A 23,130-nucleotide genomic window follows, 5' to 3' on the forward strand; every position below is an offset into this window, starting at 1 on the left:
TCCCGAGGTACTGCCAAAGGAGGAAAGCACACTCACAAGTCAGGACAGCTCTGAGCAAATCTCTTCCCATTGCCTGCCCTTCCAAACCCAAGCCCCGAAAACACACTTTGCCTTTGTCCTTTTTTGCGGGAGCTTTCTGCATTGCCCTTGTTGGAGCTCTCATTGTTGCTGGCCAAGTGTGCCGTGAGGAGCAGAGCTCTGCTTGTGGGCTCCCAAGGAGTCATCCCTGCTCCACAGCAGCGGGGATTTGGGAAAGGGGTTACAGCTTCTGCCATTCACTAGTTACCTCATCTGTGATCCACTTGTAACGCAGAGGAGCTGCTCAGCATATTCCTGCAGGAAAACCTCAGGGAAACTCCTGGTTGTCCTCAAAGTGCAGTGACATGAGCAGAGCCAGCTCACTCCTCAGCCTTGACGGGGGGTAAAGACCATGCAGCTCTTCACTCACTGCCCCCCGACCCCCTGCAGAGGGATAGGGAGAAGAGGGAGAAAAAGGAATGAAAATCTCATGGGTTGAGATACAGCCAGTTTGATAGACCAGTAACGGGAAAGAAAATAACAATCATTGTAAAAGAAAATAGGAAACCAGGAGTGATGCAGCACAATTGCTTACCACCCGATGCCCATCCCGAGCAGCGAACACGGATTCCTGCCGCCCGGCCAACCCCCATTTCTATACTGAGCAGGACCAGCCCAAGGCATTTTAATGCCCTCTCTGGTGGTTTTGGTGCTGAGTCCATGAAGCTCAGACACAGGGGAAGCTGATGAAACCTCTCCAGAAGTCAACGTCAGATGTAATTTTGCAAGTTTCTTGGAGCGTTAATGGGTCCCACTGAGGGCCATTACTGCCAAAGGCTCCTGGAGGCTCGTTCAAGGGAAAACTGGAGGCGGTGAGGGCAGGTAGGCAAAGGCAATGGAGAGGTGTCTCTGACGCTGGCTAATGCTGAATGTGTGAGAGGAAGGCAAAGGGCCAAGCCCTGGCCTCCAGCCCCTGGGAAGGGAGATCCTGCCCCACAAGCACAGCTCAGGGCTCTTCCTGGGGCATTGTGATGGGAGGACGTGCAATGCCAAGGGCAGAAAGACAGAATGATGGCTCCCGGGTGGGGAAGAGGAGGCGCTAAGGCCCTAGTGCTGTAAGGATAAGGTGTCTTCTGGTAGCCTTGGTGGCACAGACAACAGCCACAGCCAAGAGGAGAAAGACATAAGCACTGTTGGGGGCTTTCAGCCTTGCCAACTCCCTTGATCGTCTGCACCCCTGTCTGTGCTATGGTGTCCCACATCTGCTCCTCTTCCCCTGCAGGCTGCAGACAACCCCCTGCTTCCCCGTCTTCCTCTCCCCTCAGCGTCTCACTGCCTTTACTCATCTCTCTCCATCGTCCTTGGCTGTTCCTGAAACACAACGCCTTGGGCTGATCCCGACTCCCTCTGGGTGATCTGTTGCAGCACAGCACTGCCCTTGCAGTGGCATTTCTTTCTCCTGGTGTCCAGTCTCCACCTCCCAAGCTGCCCTTTGTTGCATTTTTTCTTTCTCCTGCTGTTTCCCACCAAAGAAAAGATCCGTTGTCTCTGAAACAACCCTTCAACCAGGTTCAGGCTATTCCAATAGTGCCCAGAGCCTCCCTGCCACTGGGCCAGAGAAGCCCAGGTCCCTCAGCCTCTCCACCAAGCGCACGTGCACTTGGCCCTAAAGGCCATCGTGGCAGACCTCCTCTGGACACTCTCCAGGTCCTCTCCACTTCTCCAAAATGTGGAGCCGCACGCTGCGACACAGCTGTGTGCGTTGGGCCACAGCAGTGCTGAGTCAAAGGGGAAGGTGACTCTAGTTGCCAGGGGGACACACGCTCCTCCTCCTGCAGCCCCGTAGACAGCCGGCCTTGTTCATAGTGAGCGTGCACCACTGGCTCATGAGGCGTCCCTCAGGGTGCCCAGCCCCGTCTCCGCAGGGTCACTGCTCAGCACATCAGGTCCCAGCCTGTCCTGCTGCATTGGGGTTATTCTTCCCCGGGATGCAGGACTGGACACTTCTCCTTGAAAGACTTCAAGAATTTCTGTTGGCCAAGTCCCAGCGTTTCTCCAGCTGCCCCTGGACTCAAGCTCCCTTTGGTCAGCTGTTAATGTTTGTGTGCAGATGGTCACCCTGATGCTTGTTCCCCAGGGCTTGGTATTGGGGCCAGTTCACTTTAAGATCTTTTTCAATGATCTGGACGAGGGGATTGAGTGCACCCTCAGTAAGTTTGCAGATGACACCAATTTAGGTGGGAGTGTCGATCTGCTTGAGGGTAGGAACACATTGCAGAGGGATCTGGAGAGGCTGGATCGATGGGCCAAGGCCAGTGGTATGAGGTTCAACAGGTCCAAGTGCCGGGTCCTGCACCTGGGTCACACCAACCCCATGCAGCGTTGCAAGCCTGGGGAGGAGTGGCTGGAGAGCTGCCCCGCAGGAAAGAACCTGGGGGTGTTGGTCAACTGCCGGCTGAATATGAGCCAGCAGTGTGCCCAGGTGGCCAAGAAGGCCAACCCAATTTTGTCCTGTATCAGGAACAGTGTGGTGAGCAGGAGTAGGGAAGTGATCGTCCCCCTGTACTTGGCACTGGTGAGGCCCCACCTGGAGTACTGTGTCCAGTTTTGGGCCCCTCACCACAAAAAAAGACACGTAGGTGCTGGAGCAGGTCCAGAGAAGGGCAACGGAGCTGGTGAGGGATCTGGAGGATAAATCTTATGAGGAGTGGCTGAGGAAGTTGGGGTTGTTTAGCCTGGAGAAAAGGAGGCTGAGGGGAGACCTTCTAACTCTCTAACTCCCTGAAAGGAGGTTGCAGAGAGATGGGGCTCAGTCTGTTTCTCCAAGTAAGAGGCTATAGGACAAGAGGAAACGGCCTCTAGTTGTGTGACGGGAGGTTTATACAGGATATTAGGAAAAGTTTTTAAACTGAAGGGGTTATTAAGCATTGGAACAGGCTGCGCAGGGAGGTGGTTGAGGCACCATCCGTGGAGGTATTTAAAAGACGGGCAGACATAGTGCTTAGAGCTATGGTTTAGTGATGGCTTTTGTCAGAGTTAGGTTGATGGTTGGAGTAGGTGATCTGAAAGGTCCCTCCCAACCAAGGCAATTTGATGTTTCTCTTCTGATTTCATGCCCTTTTCCACTCTTTTTCCACTGTCAAGTTCTTCTCTTGGATCATCCTCATCCCCTCCCATACAAAGAGCCAACTCTTTTTCACCGTTTCCTTGTTGGCCCTTCCCTTGGTGTTTCTGAGATGGTGACAGTGGCACTTTCCACCCTCCTCATGTCATCCATGACACTAGTAACCCCTTTTCTTACCTCTGCTGTCGTACAGCTACTCAAGTTGTCTTGTTAGAGGAACCACGACTCAGCATGAGCCATCTGCACATGCAATTTAAATGCTGATGTTCTGGAGCTTCAGTGCACAGGGACCTTGAGACACCTGGGGATGTGGCCAACAGAAACCTCCTCAAGTTTTTCAAGGAGAAGGGGCAAAGTGGGAGAGGACGAGGTGAGGAGTGAGTCTGAGGAGAGGGGCCTGGGCATTTTGAGGGATGCCATGTGAGCCTCTGGTAAAGGCTCAGCACCATTAAGGCCAGCTGCATATGGGGTGGTGTTAGAAGGGCCGTGGACACCCAGAAAAGGGCAGTTATTGTCCCCCTTGACTCAGCAGTGGTGTGGCCACATCTGCTCTCATAGTGTCCCAGCATGCCATGGATTTGAAGGGACGTTTAAAGGTCATGTAGTCCAATCCCCATTTTTTAGGGACATCTGCGACTCAATCAGGATGCTGAAAGCCCCGCCCTACCTGACCCTGAACACCGCCAACGATGGGGAATCCACAGCTTCTCTGGGCAACCTTTTCCAGTGTCTCACCACCCTCATTGTGAAAAATTTCTTCCCTATGTCCAATCTAAATCGACCCTCTTTCAGTTTAAAGCTGTTGCCCCTTGTCCTGTCATTACTGGCCCTGGTAAAATCTCTCTCTCTCTCTTATAAGCCTCCACCGTACACTGAAAGGATATAAGAAGGTCTCCTTGGACCTTTTTTGTTTCCAGGCTCAACAACATCAACTCTCTCAGTTTTTCTTCCTAGGAGAGGTCTTCTGGCCCTCCAATGATTGTTGGTGATCCATCTCTTGACCCGCTCTAACAGCTTTAGGCATGAGGCATGTGGTGAGGGTTTCAGCTTTGGCGTTGGTGTTCAGGGAAGGGCTACAGAGGAGAGCTGCAGGTGAGGGATTAGGGTTAGGGTCCAGGCAAAGGCTTAGGGGGAGCTGCGTCGTGCCGAGTCTGAGGGGCAAGAGTGTGGAAGGCACTCGGCGTGTATGGGCCCTGGTGGTGAGCAGAGGGAAAGCTCATGTGGTGATGACCAAAAGCATCCCCATTGCAACGAGCTGGGGATTAGCACTGGGCCCCTTGGCTTGGCAGGGCACATCCAGGGGGCTACAGCACACAGGATGTCTCTGCCTCCTTTCTTTGTCACCCTGAAATCACTGCCTCTGGTTTTCTGCTCTTATCAGCCCCCAGGGAGGCACGCTTCAATTTCCTGAAGCAGCTTCGTCAGCCACAGCCCTCAGCAGACCCTGCTGAACCTCCAAGGCTCTTTATTCCTGCCAGGGCCCTCCACACTGCGTGACTTTCCCCTGGGAGCTCGTTAACGTGAAGGAACTGTAATGAGTTTATTCTTGCATCTCAATTCACCGTATGGTTGCAAGGGGACTTTGAGGAGAGACTGTCTCCAAGGAAGAGTTTTGCCCGAGTTTGCTGGAGAAGAGTTTTGTTTAACAAGCACATAATGTAACATGGGCAGGGACATCACTAGAGACATGAGTTGGTGACAAGGCTCTGGGATGGAAATTTGGCCAAGAATAAGGCAAAGTTTACTTAATCTGCCACACTGTCTCTTTAGCCAACTCACTAATGGTGCGTATATTTAGAATTTCCTATCAATCTCTCCAACATATTTCTTTTATGTTGATGGTTTGAGGAAGGTGGAGCTTATTGGAGGCTTGGCCTTGGCATATAGTGGAGGAGTGCATTGGGTTTCTTTAATTAATTGGTATCACTTTTTCCTTCTGGCTGTTCAAATTGAATAAGAATCCCTTGTCTATTTACAGCCAAGTCTGCGGGGGAATCGGGCAGGAATTGGTGCAAAGGAGCTGTGAACATTCAGCTGCAGACTCAGCGCACAAGTCTGATGTAGGAAAAGAATGCAAGTCCCAGGCAGCCCCAAGAGAAACGGTGGGGAGGAGGAGGTGGGGGGGCAAGTTGTCCATACAGTGGGGGACCTGGAGGAGATGGCAGTTGCTACCTCTCTGGTCCTCCTTAGGAGACACCTCTGGTTCAGTATCAGCTGGAGAAAGCTGCAAGCATTTCCTCTGGAAAAATAAAAAGACTAATGAAAAGCCCTTTCCAAATGAAAAATTACCTTTCTATTAAGTGCTTCTTGAAACCTTCTGCTTTAAGTAGACTCCTGAGACCTCTCCACTGAGCTGTACCAGGCTAGAAGCCCTGAAGAAAATCATGGAAGAGCTGTGGCTCCTTAGGGCTTTCTGCACTTTAACGAGCCCCATGGGGTATTTGCTGCTGAGCCCAGGAATGCCAGATACTGAGAGGAGCTTGAACAACCTGTGCAGGAATTCAAGTCCGAAGCAAACGCCAAAGTGTCTTGGAGCATTAATTGTCCCCACTGAGGGCCATGACAGACCAAGCCTCCCCATGGATTTGTTCGAGCAGGCAACTGGAGGCTGTGATTACAGGGAGGCAAAGGCACTGTGCAGGTGGAGCTGATGCTGAGTAAAGCCTTGATGTATTTTATCCCGCCAAGCGGCCAGCCCTGGGAAGGGGGATCCTGTCCCTCACACTGGCTCAGGGCTCCTCCTGGGGCAGTGAAGTGTGGGGTAGGCAATGCCGAGTGAAGGACAACGGCACCACACCTCCCGGCCTCCCTGGGGGTTGCGAGGAAGCAGTGAGGCCCCGGTTCCATGAGATTAAGGTGTCTCCTTTCAGGCCTTGGTAGCAAAGACAACAGCCACAGCCAAGGGGACAAAGACCTGCGGGCTGTGGACACCCAACCTCTTTCCTCCCCTTGCTCCCACTGGGGCATCTCCTCGCCTTTCCTGACAGCTCTTCTTCCTCCCTGCCTGGTCCTTGGAACACCCAGCGTTGCGCTGATCCAGGCTCCCTCTGGGTGACCTCAGCAGTCACAGCAGTGTCCTTCATGGGACATTTCCTTCTCCTCATGTCCAGTCTCGTTGTGAATGTTGATTTGGGATCCTGCCCCACTTTGAGGTGGCACCAATTTCAGATTTAGTAACACGGGGTTAAGTCATATGATTCTAACAATACTTCATCATTTGCCAGTTCTCAAAGTGATTTATCAAAATTTGCTATAACCACCACAGTGACATATTTAAAGATTCAAAAAAGGAAAGGTTCACGGGACAGGTACGACACTTTCCTGAATTAAATCAGACACTCGCAACCACAAGACTTACAATAGTATTCTAAATTGAATTGCACACACAGAAAGTCGCTGAGGTGACCATCTCTGTGCAGGGAAGTCCGCACTGGGGAAGGGAATCATGGCAAAAAGGGCCAGCGAGGGGCTCCTTTGGGGGCTTTTTGAAGTGAGGAAAAGCGGCCAGCCTGTGCCGGAAACTGGCCGCTCGTGGGTGGTCTGCTGAGGAGCTGTGGGCAGAGCCAGCAGCACGGGCGGCAGATCTAAAGGAGGCGTACTCGCTGGGACCACTTCCCCCCTCATAAAAGAAGCCTTTTGGGAGCACAGCGACCTGGTCACTGCGCACTGAGTAAGCACGCAGCACATGGGCATCACCCAGGGCGTCACCTGGGAGCACCACAAGAAGGCGGTCATCACCCTCTCGGATGGAGTTTAGCTCTGCTCTCCACCCGGCAGAAGGTCGTGCTCTCAACCTTAGCCAGGATGGATGTGGGAACCCAGAGAGAGCTCCCACAGGAACATACAGCCGTCCAGGTCACAGGCTGCAGGGGGTGCCAGAGCCTTTCACTGGTAACGCGGGGCAGCTGTAACAGCTGCTGTGTGCGTTGTGAACAGGTGAACCATCTGCTCAGCCTGGTGTCAGAGCTGTGAGAGGAAGTCGAAAGGTTAAGGAGCATTAGGGAGGCTGAACAAGAAAAGGACTGGTGGAGCCAGGCTCTGCCCTCCTTGAAACAGAAGCAGGAGCACCTATCAGAAAGTCACCGGGATCCAGGGACCCCCGTATCCTGCCCTGTCAGGCAGAAGGCAGAAGCCTAAATGAAAAGAGTGAATGGAGGGAAATTCATGGTCGGGGCAGCAGGCGAACTCCCTCCTTGCCCACCTTGTCCCCCACCCTGGTACCTCTGAAGAACAGATCTGAGGTTCTGGTTGAGGAAGGCCAGTCAAATGAGGATGTGGATGATGGGCAATCCACACCAGAGATGTCTCCACAGTCAGAATGGTGTACCGCCCGTATCACAACCACAACCCCAAGGAAGAAAAGAAGGGTTATGGTCGTTGGTGACTCCTTTGTTGGAGGTCTCCTTGTTGGAGACCTGAGAGGGAATATGCCGGGTAATATGAGAGAGTCCAATATGCCGGGTAGACCCTCCTCATAGAGAAGTCTGCTGTCTTTCTGGAGCCTGGGTGAAGGACATCACCAGGAAACTTCCTCGCTTGATACAGTCCTCAGCCTACTACCCATTATTGATCTTCCTTTTAGGTGGAGAGGAAGCTGCGACTCACAGACCAAGAGCAATCAAGGGGGACTTCAGGGCCTTGGGAAGGTTGGTGAGGGAATCTGGGACACGGGTTATTTTTTCCTCACTCATTCCAGTTGCAGGCAGTGACATTGGAAGAAACAGACGGATCCAGTCTATTAATCCATGGCTCCGTGGCTGGTGTCACCACCACAATTTCATTTTTGTTGACAATGGGATGGCCTACACAGCATCAGGCTTGCTGGCATCACCTGGGAGACACCTTTCTCAAAGGGGGAAGAAGGTCTTTGCTCAAGAGATTGTGGGGCTGATCGACAGGGCTTTAAACTAGATGTGAAGGGGGAGGGGGATGATAATATCAGGCTTGTCTGTGACCAGCTGTGGGATAACACGTCAGGGTTAGAGGGAGGGGGCGCTAGTAAGGGCCTTTGACCTGTTGCCCAGAGGCATGCTGGGGACACTGCATCATAGTCAAAGTCTTACAGAGACGAGCCAGGGGCTTCTGAGGTTGTTGGAGTCAACATGGAAACACGCGTGAAACACCTCAAGGTGATCTCCTCTAAGAAGGTAACACAGGCAACAGCCCAGCTGAAGTGCCTCTACACAAAGGCACGCAACATGGGTAACAAACAGGAGGAGCTGGAAACTACCATGCTGCTGGAAAGCTATGACCTAGTGGCCATTACTGAAACCTGGTGGGACGAATCCTATGGCTGGAGTGTGGCTATCAATGGCTACAAGCTGTTGAGGAAGGAGGGGCAGAGGTGTTGCCCTCTCTGTTAAGCAAGGGATAGAGTGTGAAGAGATGTCCCTAAAGAGCAGCCAAGAGGAAGTCAAAAGCTTATGGGTAGGCATTAGAGACCGAGGCGACAAGGGGAACCTGGTGGTTGGTGTCTACTACAGGCCGCCTGATCAAGGGGAACCTGCTGATGAAGCCTTCTTCCTCCAGCTACAGGAGGCATCGCGCTCGAAGGCCCTCATCCTGCTGGGGGATTTCAACCACCCTGACACCCGCTGGAAAAGTAACACGGTGAGCTGTAGACAATCCAGGAGGTTCCTGGAGTGCCTCGACGATAACTTCCTAAGACAGGAAATAGACAGCCCTGCCCGAGGGGATGCCATACTGCACCTGACAGTCACCCATGCGAGTGAGCTCATTGGGGATGTCAAGATTGGAGGCAGCCTGGTGTGCAGTGACCACGCACTGGTGGAGTTCACAGTGCTAAGGGATACGTGTCAGACAAGGACGTAGTGAGGACCTTGAACTTTAGGAAAGCAAACCTCCGGATCGTCGTGGAGTTAGTCAATAGGACCCCCTGGGAAACGGTCCTCCGGGACAAGGGGGCAGAAGAGAGCTGGCAGATCTTCAAGGACACTTTCCATAGAGCACAAGGGCTCTCGATCCCCAGGTATAAGAAATCAAGCAAGAAAGGGAAGAGACCAGCATGGCTGAGTTGGGACCTGCTGGTCAAACCAGAAAAGGAAGGTTAAAGAAAGCGTGCCCTCCCTGATGACTGAGAATGGCAAACTGGTAACAACAGACAAGGAGAAGGCTGAGGTTCTGAACAACTTTTTGCCTTAGTCTTCACTGGCAGCCTCTCTCCTCACACCTCCCAAGCTGAAGGACTTCAAGATGGGGACCTGGGGGACAAAGTCCCTCCCACTGTAAGTGAAGACAAAGTTTGTGACCACCCGAGCAACGTGAACATACACAAGTCCATGGGGCCTGATGCACCCCAGAGTCCTGAGGGAATTGGCTGATGAAGTTGCCAAGACACTCTCCATGATATTGGAAAAGTCATGGCAGTCAGGTAAAGTCCCCGGTGACTGGCAGAAGGGAAACATTACAGCCATTTTTAAAAGGGTAGAAAGGAGGACCCCGGAACTACCACCCTGTCAGCCTCACCTCCGTGCCTGGGTAGATCACAGCACAGATCCTCCTCGAAGCGATGCTAAGGCACATGGAGGATAGGGAGGTGATTCGAGAGAGCCAGCATGGCTTCACCAGGGGCAAGTCCTGCCTGACCAACCTGGTGGCTTTCTCCAATGGAGTGACTGCATCAGTGGACAAGGGAAGAGCAATGGATATACTCTGCCCGAACTTCTGCAAGGTCTTTGACACGGTCCCCCCACAACTTCCTTCTCTCTAAATTGGAGCCATACGGATTTGATGGGAGGACTGTTCGGTGGATAAGCAACTGGCTGGAGGGTCGCATCCAGAGAGTAGTGGTCAATGGCTCGATGCCCACATGCAGAGGGGTGAAAAGTGGTGTCCCTCAGGGATCTGTCTTGGGGGCAGTGCTGTTTAATATCTTCGTGAATGACATAGACAGTGGGATCAAGTGAAGCCTCAGCAAGTTTGCTGATGACACCAAGCTGAGTGGTGCAGTTGACAGCCCAGAGGGACAGGATGCCATCCAGAGGAACCTGGACCAGCTGGAGGGGTGCGCCTGAGCAAACCTTATGAAGTTCAAGAAGACCAAGTGCAACGTCCTACACTTGGGTCGGGACAATCCTGGTTATCAATACAGGCTGGGGGATGATGTGATAGAGAGTAGCCTTGCGGAAAAAAGCCTGAGGGGTACTGGTAGATGAAAAGCTGGACATGAGCCAACAACGTGAGCCTGCAGCCCAGAAGGCCAATCGCATCCTGGGCTGTAACAACAGAACTGTGGCCAGCAGATCCAGAGAGGTGATTCTGCCCCTCTCCTCTGCTCTCATGAGACCCCACCTGGAGTAGTGTGTCCAGCTCTGCAGCCCTCAGCACAAGAAGGACATGGACCTGTTGGAGCAGGTCCAGAGGAGGCCACAAAGATGATCTGAGGGCTGGAGCCCCTCTCCTACGAAGACAGTCTGATACAGTTAGGCTTGTTCAGCCTGGAGAAGAGAAGGCTATGAGGAGACCTGAGAGCGGCCTTCCAGTCCCTGAAGGGGGCCTACAAGAAAGCGGAGGAGGGGCTGTTTGCAAAGGCATGTAGCCATAGGACAAGGGGCAATGGTTTAAACTAGAGCAGGGTGGGTTGAGATTAGACATTGGGAAGAAGTTCTTTACCATGAGGGTGGTGAGACACTGGCCCAGGTTGCCCAGAGAGGGGGTGGAGGCCCCATCCCTGGAGGTGTTCAAGGCTAGGCTTGATGAGGCTCTGAGCAACCTGATCTAGTTGAAGATGTCCCTGCTGACTGCAGGGGGGTGGGACTAGATGGCCTTTAGAGGTCCCTTCCAACCCAACACATTCTAAGATTCTGTGATTCTAAACAGACATAAAGGCTAACCAATACAATTGAGATGTATCTCTTTTTGCAAAAAGTAGTGCATTATTGGTACCAAATGATCTTTGAAACCTCAAAGGCAGGTGTTTCTATATTGGAGGTGGTATTGTAGGGGACAGGTGGTCCGTATTGTAGGGAGGACGTTGCATTAGGAGGAGTGTGGGTCACCCACACCAGGGGAGCTGTCATCTCACTCCACTGAAACCTGGAGTGTGCCCCTCACTGGGGCTTCCTGTTCTAGACAAGTGGGGAGGAATGGAGAGTGTCCAGAGAAGCTCTGCCAATATGGGATTCATGGCCTCAAGCACACGCCCCATGAAGGGAAGCTGAGGGTCCTGGTCTCCTTCAGCCTGGTGAAGTGGGGGCTCAGAGCGTCACAGTCATAACCTGTAACTGCTTGAAGGTGGTTTCAGAGATGCCGGAGCTTTTCTTCATGGTGGAAAAAAAAGCAGGAGAAAGGAAGGATGCCACAAAGTTTGGATTGGGAGGTTGAGACCAGAAATGACCAGAAGAAACTGTCACTCCAAGGGCAGTGCTGTGGTACAAGAGGACACTCAGGGGGAGGCTGGACCAGCCCATGGCTTTGTCTTTCCCAGAACAGCCAGGGAGGATGGAGAGATATCAGTAAGGGTAGTGAGATATTGGGGCGAAATCAAAAAGACAATTGGGTGCCTTCAAAGAAAGAGGTGCAGGTATGGGACACCGAAGGAGTAACACCTTCAGGTTTGCTCAGCATCAGAGCCACCTTTAATTTCCCTTTACCTACCTGTCATTATTGCCTCCAATTTCCTGCTCTAACGAGCCCCTGGGGAGGCTTTGTTGGTAATGATCCTCAGTGGGACCCATTAACACTTCAAGAAACCTCGGAGTTTACATCTGAGTTTGTCATCTTGAGCGGTTTCTTCAACTTCCTCTCAGTGTCTGCGGTTCAGGGACTCTGCCCCAAACCCACCCGAGGGGTCATTAAAATGCCTTGGGCTGCTCCTCTGCTGAGCCCACCTCCTGGGATGGAGGAAGCTCATGGCAACCAGTGCTGCAGAGAGACAGCTCTGCCCAGGAGCAGCTCCTGTGCAATGGGCAGCAGGGCTGAGGGCACTGCCTGCAGGCAGCGAGGATGGGACCATCAATGCAGAGAGAGCGTGAAGGCAGTCGTGACTGGGAGGAGAGCTGAGAGCTCACTGTGGGAGGAAGCTTCCCAGCCCTCTGCACGGTAAGTGTGAGGCTGCAGGGCAATGCCACTGCCGATCCTGAAGGGTTCTCCTAAAGCTGTCGTAGCCCACAGCCTGTGGGATCTTTCTCTGGTGTAGAGGAGGAGAAGGGTGTGCTGCAGAGCAGGGCTTCCCTGCAGCACCGTCAGAGGGACAGGACACGGTGGCTGCCTTCTCCCGGGGATGGTTGCAGGGGCATGAAGGCGGGTGTGCAGCCAGGGGTGCCCAGGGCTGTCCTTCAGAGCAGGGTCCCGGTGCTTCAGAGGAACTCTGCCTCCTGCCAGTGCCAACTCTAACCCTGCCCAGTGAGCTTCTGCCCTCAAGGACGTGGGATCCAGGGCAGCAGCTGCCTCATCTGTGGCCGTAGCTGCAGCAGAAGGGACTCTCCTGAGCACCCTCTGTCCCTCCCTGGCCTTGTTTCCCTTGGCAGAAGCATCGGGGCATTGCTCCTTGCTTCTCCACCCGTCCCTGCTGCTGCTGCTGCTGCTTCTTTGATTTCAGTCTCTCTGGGGTGGGGGCTTCATCAGCAGCTCAGCAACTGACCCTGCAGGTCCTGCCATGCAGATGTGTCCCTGGTGCCCAAGGCCTCTTCTAACCTCTGGGTCTCTAGGCAATGCAGTCCATGGGGTGGGGATAAAGGTAACTCCCAGAAAGGGCCCCCCATCTTCTGGGCATCCAAAAGCTGACAGCTCTTCCCTGGGGAGGGGAGTTTGGAGATCTGCACTTTGGAACTGGACTCCTCTGCTCTCCGTGGGATCATCCTCCAGACCAAAGCGGGGCTGGCAAAAAGCAGCTGAGAGCAGGACGGATGGAGAGACCAGCTCTCCTCCTTCGGCACTAAGGGTCTGTCCTATTGCCTCCCAGGACTCTCACAATAGCACTCGTAGGGTAGCAGAAATGCCAGGGATTTCTACCTTCAAACATGACTCCTCAAGTGGGCCAGGGGTAACCGGAGCAAAATAAACAAAACAACCCCCCCAGCTCTGTTCTGCAGCCAGGGGACCTGGGAGTGACAGTGCTCAAAAGCTCTTTTATATCGGGGGTAGAGTTACCCTGCAATCACTCCTGGTTCCTCTCTCCCTCTTGCTGCACAGCACGACTGACTCCTCTGGAGCCCACAGCAGAGTACCCTGCTCCCCATTGCACCCTCAGCCAGCACAAACCAGGCATCACACCAGGATCTGCACAAACGCCTTCCTGGACGGACGGAGGTCATTTGGGGGGCTTTACTGTGACCAGTGCAACAGGTTCTACTCGGACCTGTCTGTCCTCACTCTTCACTGTCTTTTCCTCCTTGGACAGGCCCCCATGTGCAGAGGGAAAATATGTCCAATGGCAGCTCCATCACCCACTTCCTCCTCCTGGCATTCGCAGACACGCGGGAGCTGCAGCTCTTGCACTTCTGCCTCTTCCTGGGCATCTACCTGGCTGCCCTCCTGGGCAATGGCCTCATCATCACTGCCGTAGCCTGTGACCACCGCCTCCACACCCCCATGTACTTCTTCCTCCTCAACCTCGCCCTCCTCGACCTGGGTGCCATCTCCACCACTGTTCCCAAAGCCATGGCCAACTCCCTCTGGCACACCAGGACCATCTCCTACATGGGATGTGTTTCCCAGGTCTTTTTCTTTGCCTTCTTGATGTCAGCAGACTTCTGTCTTCTCACCGTCATGGCCTACGACTGCTACGTTGCCATCTGCAAACCCCTGCACTATGGGTCCCTCCTGCGCAGCAGAGCTTGTGTCCACATGGCAGCAGCTGCCTGGGGCAGTGGCATTCTCGATGCTCTCCTGCACACGGTCAATACATTTTCAATACCTCTCTGCCAAGGCAATGGCCTAGACCAGTTCTTCTGTGAAATCCCCCAGATCCTCAAGCTCTCCTGCTCACAATCCTACCTCAGGGAAGTTGAGCTAATTGTATTTAGTGCCTGTTTATTCTTTGTGTGTTTTATTTTCATTGTGGTGTCCTATGTGCAGATCTTCAGAGCTGCGCTGAAGATCCCCTCACAGCAGGGACGGCACAAAGCCTTTTCCACCTGCCTCCCTCACCTGGCCGTGGTCTCACTGTTTATCAGCACTGGCATGGTTGCCCACCTGAAGCTCCTCTCCATCTCCTCCCCATCCCTCAATGTGGTGATGGCTGTTGTGTACTCGGTGGTGCCTCCAGCAGTGAACCCCCTCCTCTACAGCATGAGGAACCGGGAGCTCAAGGATGCCCTGAAGAAACTCATCTGATGGATCCTGAGGCAGTAAAAGTAATGTGCCTCCTGTTCTCTGTGTCATGCTATAAGTTTACTCTAGGCCAGGCTTCAGCCATTATTTTTTTCTCTGATAATTATCCTTTGAAGTAATTGCTTGGGTTCATAGCACTTCTCTTGAGGCTCTTTCCTGTTCTGTCTCATCCTTGAAGAACCATGTGTCACCTCTTTCCTCCCTAAGAGCATCTCTACAATAAAAGGGGATCTCCTGAGTGTGGTGCCTGATGGCTGGGTCTGCTTGATACGGTTTTGGCTGCGAAGAAGCCTAAGGAACTGGACTTTCCAAGCGTCTTTCCACCTTGTTTTGGGAAACAATGTCACAGTAGCACTGGCATATTTTAGACACCAAGACTTAGTTGAAGGCTGTCTTCTTGGTGTAGAGGGGCAGTGGAGATGGTACATGACCTCCCAGTAACATTCCTCAGGCTGTCACAGGTATGATGGGGCTGATGGCAGATTTCAATCCATGTGGAAAGGAATCTGGAGTGGTCAGGAGAGGACGGGGACACTCCATGTTCTCTGGGATGGGAAGTGAATGGAGACACAGAAGAGTTTAAGTCTCAGAGATAGGTCCCCCCAGGACAAATCACTAAATCCAGGTACCCACAAGCCAGGACTCTGCAGGGCCGTGGGAGGCAGTGAAGATGCAGCAGGCAGAGGGAAAGGAGACTGGAGAGATGCGGGAGCTGCCTGAGGAGCCCCAGGGCCAGGAGTCTCCTGCTGTCCTGGGGAGCAGGGCAGGCGGGGAGGCAGAGCGGGGCAAAGGCAGTTTGGGCTGGGGATCAGCTGCAGCTGAAGGCAGGAGAGCCAGAGAGCGAGTGGCCTCTGCTGGCCCTTGGGGCCAGCTCCAGCCCTGGGGTGATGGGGAGGCTGAGAGCCCTCTCTGCCCCCAGCAGCTGTGGTGCCCTTCAGAGGGGCTGGGGCTGTGGGGGGAGTGCCCAGAGCTCTGCAGTTCCCTGTGGGGAGCACTGCTGTGGGGCCAGCCCAGAGCAGGGGGCTCTTTTGGGCTGGGCTGGGCAGATGGCGGGGAAGGTGGGAGAGAGACAGGGTGGGTCTGGAGTGGTGTGGGAAGTGCCCAGGAGAGGAAAACCCCAATGTTAGCGGCGCTGTGTGACCATGTGAGGACGTGCTCCAGCGGGCATGTGGGGCAGAGCCAGGTCTCCTGGAGAAGGAAGCAAGTCATTGTCCTGGTGCTGGCAGGGACAGGGTTAATTCTCCCCGGGCTCCATCAGGGACACAGGTATTCCATGCCATGTGAGCCATGGCCAGGCGGAGCTGCCAGAGGAGGGGCCAGGAAGTCGCTGCTGGGGAGCGGGCTGGGGCGTCCCGGGTCCGGTTGGTGAGCGGCGGTTCCGTAGTCGTGTTTGTACATTCCTCTGTCCGTGTGATTGTTGTTGTTTTCTTGTTCCCTTTGCTCTTCTGTTAAACTGCCTTTGTCTCAACCCACAAGTTCTGCCTTTTTTCTTCCAATTCTTCCCGTATTGGGAAGGCCCGAGCGAGCGGCACTTAGTTCTTTGTTGCCGTCTGAGGCCAAACCACGACAGTCCTTTTTTGGCACCCAACGTGGGGCTCGAAGGGTTGAGATAACAACAGAATCCAACTAGAGCTTGGAAAAACCAATTTGTTGTATGCATTTATTGTATTAGGTAAATAGTCACTGGTGTCCATGTTGCTTGGTTTGTTCTCGTGGCTGTGTCATGTAAATTCCTCTATGGCTTATGTACTCCCTGCAATGCTGTTTATCACCTCTGGGAGAGGGATCAGGATTGTCATTTTACTGTCCTGTGTGATATCGGCTTAGGATATGAGAACATCACTTGTTAGACAGTTACTTGGGGGCGTTTAAGTGGCATTGCTGTCCTGTCCGTACCTTGGGCACCGTCTCTCACAATTTATTAATAATTACACCCAGTCTGTGGGGGAAATGGGGGGACACTTTCCCCAGCTCTTTTGCCTCCCTTTTCTCCTTCGGGTCAAGTATGACAGCTTTTGAGAATTTTGAATATCCTTGGGATGCTCAAACCAGCCTGGTCCTATTGTTATGTCTGCTGAATGTGTTCCAGGTCCTGTTCAGGGTTAAACGACTATTTAAGACGACCACCCAGAGACCTGCTCCGAGGCTGGACAGTCAGGGGTGGCACGGCATGTGGGAGAACACGGGCAGGTACCTAGAGAACTTCTCGCCTCCAATGGTCTGGGGCTTCACCCCTGAACAATTACCGGACCCTGACAGAGTGGTGGAATATCTGAAGGGAAAATGCTGTGGCTATTCTGGAGAGGCACAACTCACCGCACTGTGCTGGGCCCTGGCCAGTATCTACCAGGCCCTGCTCAGTGTTACGCAGCACCCTCAGGGGGAAGAGATGGAGACCAGGACGACAGACACTGCAGCTACTGCAACCCCTGCGACGGACACTGCGGCTACTGCAACCCCTGCGACAGACACTGCGGCTCCTCCAACCCCAGTGGCAGCCACTGCCACTGAACCAGGGAACCAACCCGCGCCAGTATCAGTTGCCCCCATACAGAAGAAGAAGTACATGAAGAAATCAGTTCTCTTAGTAAGGGATAACGATGAACCAGCGCCATCACGAGAACAGGAGGAAGAGGCAGAACCAGAGATAATTACTCGATCCCCATCCTTGAGTGAGCTACGGGATATGCGAAAAGATTTCAGCCGACATTCAGGCGAGCACATTGTCACCTGGATGATGCAGACTTACCCACAGACCCTGATGAGGTGCAATGCACAAGGCCCGTGTGGCGGAAGTTTGTACGGAGCGCACCATCCTCATATGCCAACTCACTGGCAGTAATGGAATGGAAAGGCGAAGAGGGACCAAGGGTGGATGAGGTGGCTGGCCGGCTCCGGCCATATGAAGAAAGTCTCTCTTCCCGCCTTGTCTCAGCTGTGGAGAAACTGTCGCGGAAGGTCCAGCAACTTGAAGAGAATATGTCCTACTCCCCACCTGTATGGGCCAGCATCTCAGCTATTAGGAGCAGGCATTTCCCCACTCAAGAGAGAGAGTACAGAGGGTACACACCACGAGGCACCCTGTGGTTCTACCTGCGTGACCACGGGGAGGACATGAGGAAGTCGGATGGACAACCTACTTGGACCCTGCGGACACGGGTACAGGAGTTGCAAGGAAGGACAACCACAAAAGAGGATCCCTCCAGGAAAAGTGCCGCCCTGGTTTCCAGGGGGCAGTTCCCCAGACAGAGCAGAAGGTCTGATCTTACTTCTGATCCTCTTGAAGGAACTTCCAAGTCATTTCTGCAAGAAGTGAGTAACGGATACTATGACCAGGATTAGAGGGGCCCTGCCTCCGACCAGGGGGAGGAAAGGGACAACCGGGTTTATTGGACGGTGTGGATTCGATGGCCTGGCACATCAGACCCACAGGAGTATGAGGCTCTAGTGGACACGGGTGCACAGTGCACCCTAATACCATCAAGCTACAGAGGGGCAGAACCCATCTGTATTTCTGGGGTGACAGGGGGGTCCCAAGAGCTGACTGTACTGGAGGCTGAAGTGAGCCTAACTGGGAATGAGTGGCAAAAGCATCCCATTGTGACTGGCCCAGAGGCTCCGTGCATCCTTGGTATAGATTACGTCAGCAGAGGGTATTTTTATGTGGGTATTTAATGGATGTGATCAACAAGATAGCAGCTATGTCTCCACCAACTAGTAAAAAGGAAACACAAGCTTTCTTAGGCATTGTGGGGTTTTGGAGAATGCATATCCCACATCACAGTCTAATTGTAATCCCTCTCTATCAAGTAACCCGGAAGAAGAACGATTTTAAATGGGGTTCTGAGCAGCGACAAGCTTTTGAACAAATCAGACAGGAAAGAGTCCATGCAGTGGCCCTGGGGCCAGCCCGGGCAGGACAAGACGTTGAAAACGTGCTCTACAGCGCAGCCGGGGAGAACGGCCCTACCTGGAGCCTCTGGCAGAAAGCACCAGGGGAGACCCGAGGTCGACCCCTGGGGTTTTGGAGTCGGGGATACAGAGGATCCAAAGCCCGCTTCACTCCAACAGAAAAAGAGATCTTGGCAGCATATGAAGGGGTTCGAGCTGCTTCTGAAGAGGTTGGTACAGAAGCACAGCTCCTCCCAGCACCTCGACTGCCGGTGCTGGGCTGGATGCTCAAAGAAAGGGTCCCCACCACACATCATGCAACTGGTGCCACAGGGAGTAAGTGGATTGCACTGGTCACACAGCGAACTCGAATGGGAAACCCCAGTCGCCCAGGAATTCTGGAGGTGATCACGGACTGGCCAGAAGGCAAGGATTTCGGAATGTCACCAGGGGAGGAGGTGACGCGTGCGGAAGAGGCCCCACCATATAATAAACTGCCAGAAAATGGGAAGAAAGATGCCCTGTTCACTGCTGGGTCCTGCCGGATTGTGGGAAAGCATGGAAAGTGGAAGGCTGCTGTGTGGAGTCCTACACGACAAGTTGCAGAGGCCAGTGAAGGACAAGGTGAATCGAGGCAGTTTGCAGAGGTGAAAGCCATTCAGCTGGCTTTGGCCATTGCCGAGCGAGAAAAATGGCCGGTACTTTATCTCTACACTGACTCATGGATGGTGGCAAATGCTCTGTGGGGGTGGCTACAGCAGCAGAAGCAGGGCAACTGGCAGCGCAGAGGCAAACCCACCTGGGCTGCTGAACTATGGCAAGATATTGCTGCCCGGATAGAGAATCTGGTTGTGAAAGTACGCCACGTAGATGCCCATGTACCGAAGAATGGGGCCACGGAGGAACATCAGAACAAGCAGCAGGTGGATCGGGCTGCTAGGATTGAAGTGGCTCAGCTGGATCTGGACTGGCAACATAGGGGTGAACTATTCCTAGCTCGGTGGGCCCATGACTCCTCAGGCCATCAAGGAAGAGATGCAACATATCGATGCGCTCATGACCGAGGGGTGGACTTGACCATGGACACTGTTGCACAGGTCATCCATGAATGTGAGACATGCGCTGCAATCAAGCAAGCCAAACGTTTGAAGCCTCTTTGGTATGGAGGGCGATGGCTGAAATACAAATGCGGGGAGGCCTGGCAGATGGATTACATCACACTGCCACAAACCCGTCAAGGCAAGCGCCATGTGCTCACAATGGTGGAAGCAACCACTGGATGGCTGGAAACATACCCTGTGCCCCATGCCACTGCCCGGAACACTATCCTGGGCCTTGAAAAACAAGTCCTGTGGCGACATGGTACCCCAGAGAGAACTGAGTCGGACAACGGGACTCATTTCCGAAACAGCCTCATAGACACCTGGGCCAAAGAGCATGGCATTGAGTGGGTGTATCACATCCCCTGTCACGCACCAGCCTCTGGGAAGATGGAACGATACAATGGGCTGTTAAAAACTACACTGAGAGCAATGGGTGGTGGGACTTTAAAACACTGGGATGCACATTTAGCAAAGGCTACCTGGCTAGTTAACCCCAGGGGATCTACCAATGGGGCTGGCCCTGCCCAATCAAAACTTCCACGTACCGTAGAAGGGGATAAAGTCCCCGTAGTGCTCATGAAGAATATGCCAGGGAAGACAGTCTGGGTCAGTCCTGCCTCAGGCAAAGGCAAACCCATCCGTGGGACTGCTTTTGCCCAAGGGCCTGGGTGCACTTGGTGGGTGATGCGGAAGGATGGGCAGCTCCGATGTGTACCTCATGGGGATCTGATTTTGGGTGAGAATAGCCAATGAATCAAATTGTGTGTTGTTAATTGCTAAGTAACACTGTCACTGTATGTCCTCATTACTATAATTGCTATCAGCTGTACTAGGAGTAAGGCACAGGGGTGATGGGATCAGAACTGACCTCAGCAGGTGGTGCCCAGAAACTGTCCTCAAGATCTACGTCTTCAGCCCACGGACTGTGTGCATGAGCCACACCGGGTGCACCAGTCACAAGCTCCGACAATACAGCATGCAAGAGGCCAGCACCACCCAGCATCTCACCTGCCCTGAGAGACTGTTCTAACAGATGGAGCCCAGAGCCATGGATGAAATGAACTCAACGGACACTTTGGAGGGATGGCCCATAGACTAAGGGCATTATATCTGCATGAATATATAGGTATATATATACATGACAGGGGAAAGTGGTGGCAATTCCCTGGAACCTGTAAGATGTGGGCATGGCATAGATGGTCTGGAATAAGGGGTGGATAATGTCCTGGTTCCGGCGGGGACGGGGTTAATTCTCCCCAGGACGCAGGTATTCCATGCTATGTGAGCCATGCCCACCCTGAGCTGCTGGGGGAGGGGGCAGGACATCTCTGCTTGGAGCGGGCTGGGGCGTCCCGGGTCCAGTCAGGGAGTGGCGGGGAGCGTCGGTTCCATAATCGTGTTTGTACATTCCTCTGTCTGTGTGATTGTTGTTGTTTTGTTGTTCCCTTTGCTGTTCTGTTAAACTGCCTTTGTCTCAACCCAAGAGTCTTGCCTTTTTTCTTCCACTTCTTCCCGTATTGGGAAGGCCCGAGTGAGCGGCACGTGGTTCTTAGTTGCCATCTGAGGCTAAAGCACGACAGTGGGCTGTTGGAGTTGCTCATGAACTGCTTGGAAAAAGGGACAAATTGGGAAGAGCGGAGCATTCCTGGTGTGCAGAATGGCTAGGTCCCAAAGAGCAGCTGTCAGCACGGCATGGTGATGAAGAAACATTCTCGTGTTGGGAGGAGAGGGAGAAGTGGCTACGTGGCCCTGCTCGCCCCATCACCCCCATGGGGCTGGTCCCACCACATCGAGTCCCAGCATCAGGTTGTTCTTGTCTGCTTCCACCTTCGCCATGAGGGCGTCCACTCGGCGGTGGGACGGGTGACAATGGACAATGCAGCGTCCCCGTTGGTAGGTGGCTGCGGGGGGCGGGGCGTCGCCTAGCAACAGGGGACGCTGCCTTGTCCCTTGTCACCCGTCCCGTGTTGGTGTGACCACTCTGCTGCGAGGAGCCAGCAGAGGAGGAGGAGGAAGAAGAGGAGGAAGAGGAAGGCTTCAAGTGCCCATCCCTTCCAGCCATCCCGGGCCCCCCCTCAGGCAGAAAGGTTCCCATCCCCCTCAGGTGCCTCCATGGCTTTGGGCAGGGCAGCAGCCATGGCCCAGCTCAGCCTGTACCAGCTGCTGGACGAGGCCATCGGGACGCCCGAGCTCGGGGCAGTCAACTTCATGGCGTTGCGCAGCCTGCTGCTCGCCATGCTCGGGCACCTGGGCCTGCGGGACCTGCCTGCCCAGAAGCAGGGGGACAGCCTGACCCTGCTCTGGGAGGGGGACCAGCCTGCAGAGGCACCCCCTGTGCTGGAGAAGGAGGGCGACAGGGCCCAGGACAGGGGGCAGCAGCCCCAGGAACCGGGGCAGTGGCTGCCTGGGAAGGACTTGCTCCAGGAGAGCACGAGCAGCCCCCCGCTGGCCTCCGTGGCCACCGACGTGGGCTGGATGAGGGACAAGATCAAAGCCAACGAGAGCGGCATCTCCAAGGTAGAGGCTCTTGCCCATCCCCTGGCTGCTCCCCTGCACGACACCCCATCCTCCGGGGTCCAGCCGCCGTTGTGCTGCCCTTAGACCAAGGGCTGGTATAAGCCTGAGCTGAGGGTGGCACGTGGGGCTTCAGTGAAGGAAAGGGGTGAAGTCTTGGGGAGGAAAAGCTGGGGCCGAAATGCTGCTCCGCTTGCTCTGGGTCTTCCCCCCGTTGCCGTCAGCCGGTCCTGGTGGGGCCGATACCCAGCGAGTCCCTGGTGCCCTTGGCTCCCTTGGATGGAGGCTCGGCACCCTGGAGGTCCGGCCCCACCACCCTCTCCAGCCCTCTCTTCCCCGCTCCTGACCTTCAGCCGGTACCGCATCCACTCCTGGGGCAGCTGAGAGGCTCATGGGCCTCATCTCCCACCGCTTGCCCACGGGCTAAAGCCGGCACTGGTGGGGACCGGAGAGGGGCCTCACCCTGCATGGTGCTGAGCCACGGGTGACCATGCATCGCCAGAGCATCCCCTGTGGGGAGAGCTAAGCTCGGGCTGAAGGAAAGAGCCACCGTCAGCACTGCCGGGCCAGGTCCTGCCAGGGCTGGGACACCGCGGGAGATGGCGGCAGGGAGGGTTCCCCGTGCAGCTGGAGATGATGGTGGCCACTTGGTTAGCAGTGGCTGCTGCTGCCCTGGCCAGGCTGTGCTCGAGGGGGCTGCAGCGGCTCTTTGCCCTTTGGATGGGCTGCAGGGATCTCACTGGGAGCCTGGCAGGGGCAGCAGGGCTGGGGGCGTCCCTGCTGAGCCGGGCCGTGCAATGGGCCCCCCCGGGGCAGGGGTGGGGGTCTCTGGGGAGCTGCTGCCCCATCTCAGCTCTTGAAGATGTGATGGATGGGACGTGCTGCCCGCGCTGCCCTGCCAGCCTGGCACTGCCCCCCGGCTCTGGGCAGGCCACAGCGGCGGCAATGGTCCTGCTCCCCAGGGACCCTCTCCTGGGGCTCACCCCCACCACCCCTTTCTGCCAGGCCACAGCTCTCTCCGAGGAGCTCCTCCAGGAGATGGGCGCAATGAAGGAGGCGCAGTCCCACCTGGAAGAGGAGCTCCGGGCCATGCAGGAGGCACTCGGCTTGGTGAGCTGCCGCCAGTGCCCCGAGAGGGAGCTGGACCCTCGCCCCCTCCCTGCCCCTCTCCCCATCACCACCCCAGCC

General features: G+C 54.6%; 1 protein-coding gene across 1 annotated transcript in view; it reads right to left on the minus strand.

The window, feature by feature from the left end:
• LOC141735010 (scavenger receptor cysteine-rich type 1 protein M130-like) overlaps nt 1-23,130 on the minus strand; it is a 452,930-nt gene that overhangs the window by 171,634 nt on the left and 258,166 nt on the right.

This window comes from Larus michahellis, chromosome 27, assembly GCF_964199755.1.
Source record: "Larus michahellis chromosome 27, bLarMic1.1, whole genome shotgun sequence".
NCBI lineage: Eukaryota > Metazoa > Chordata > Aves > Charadriiformes > Laridae > Larus > Larus michahellis.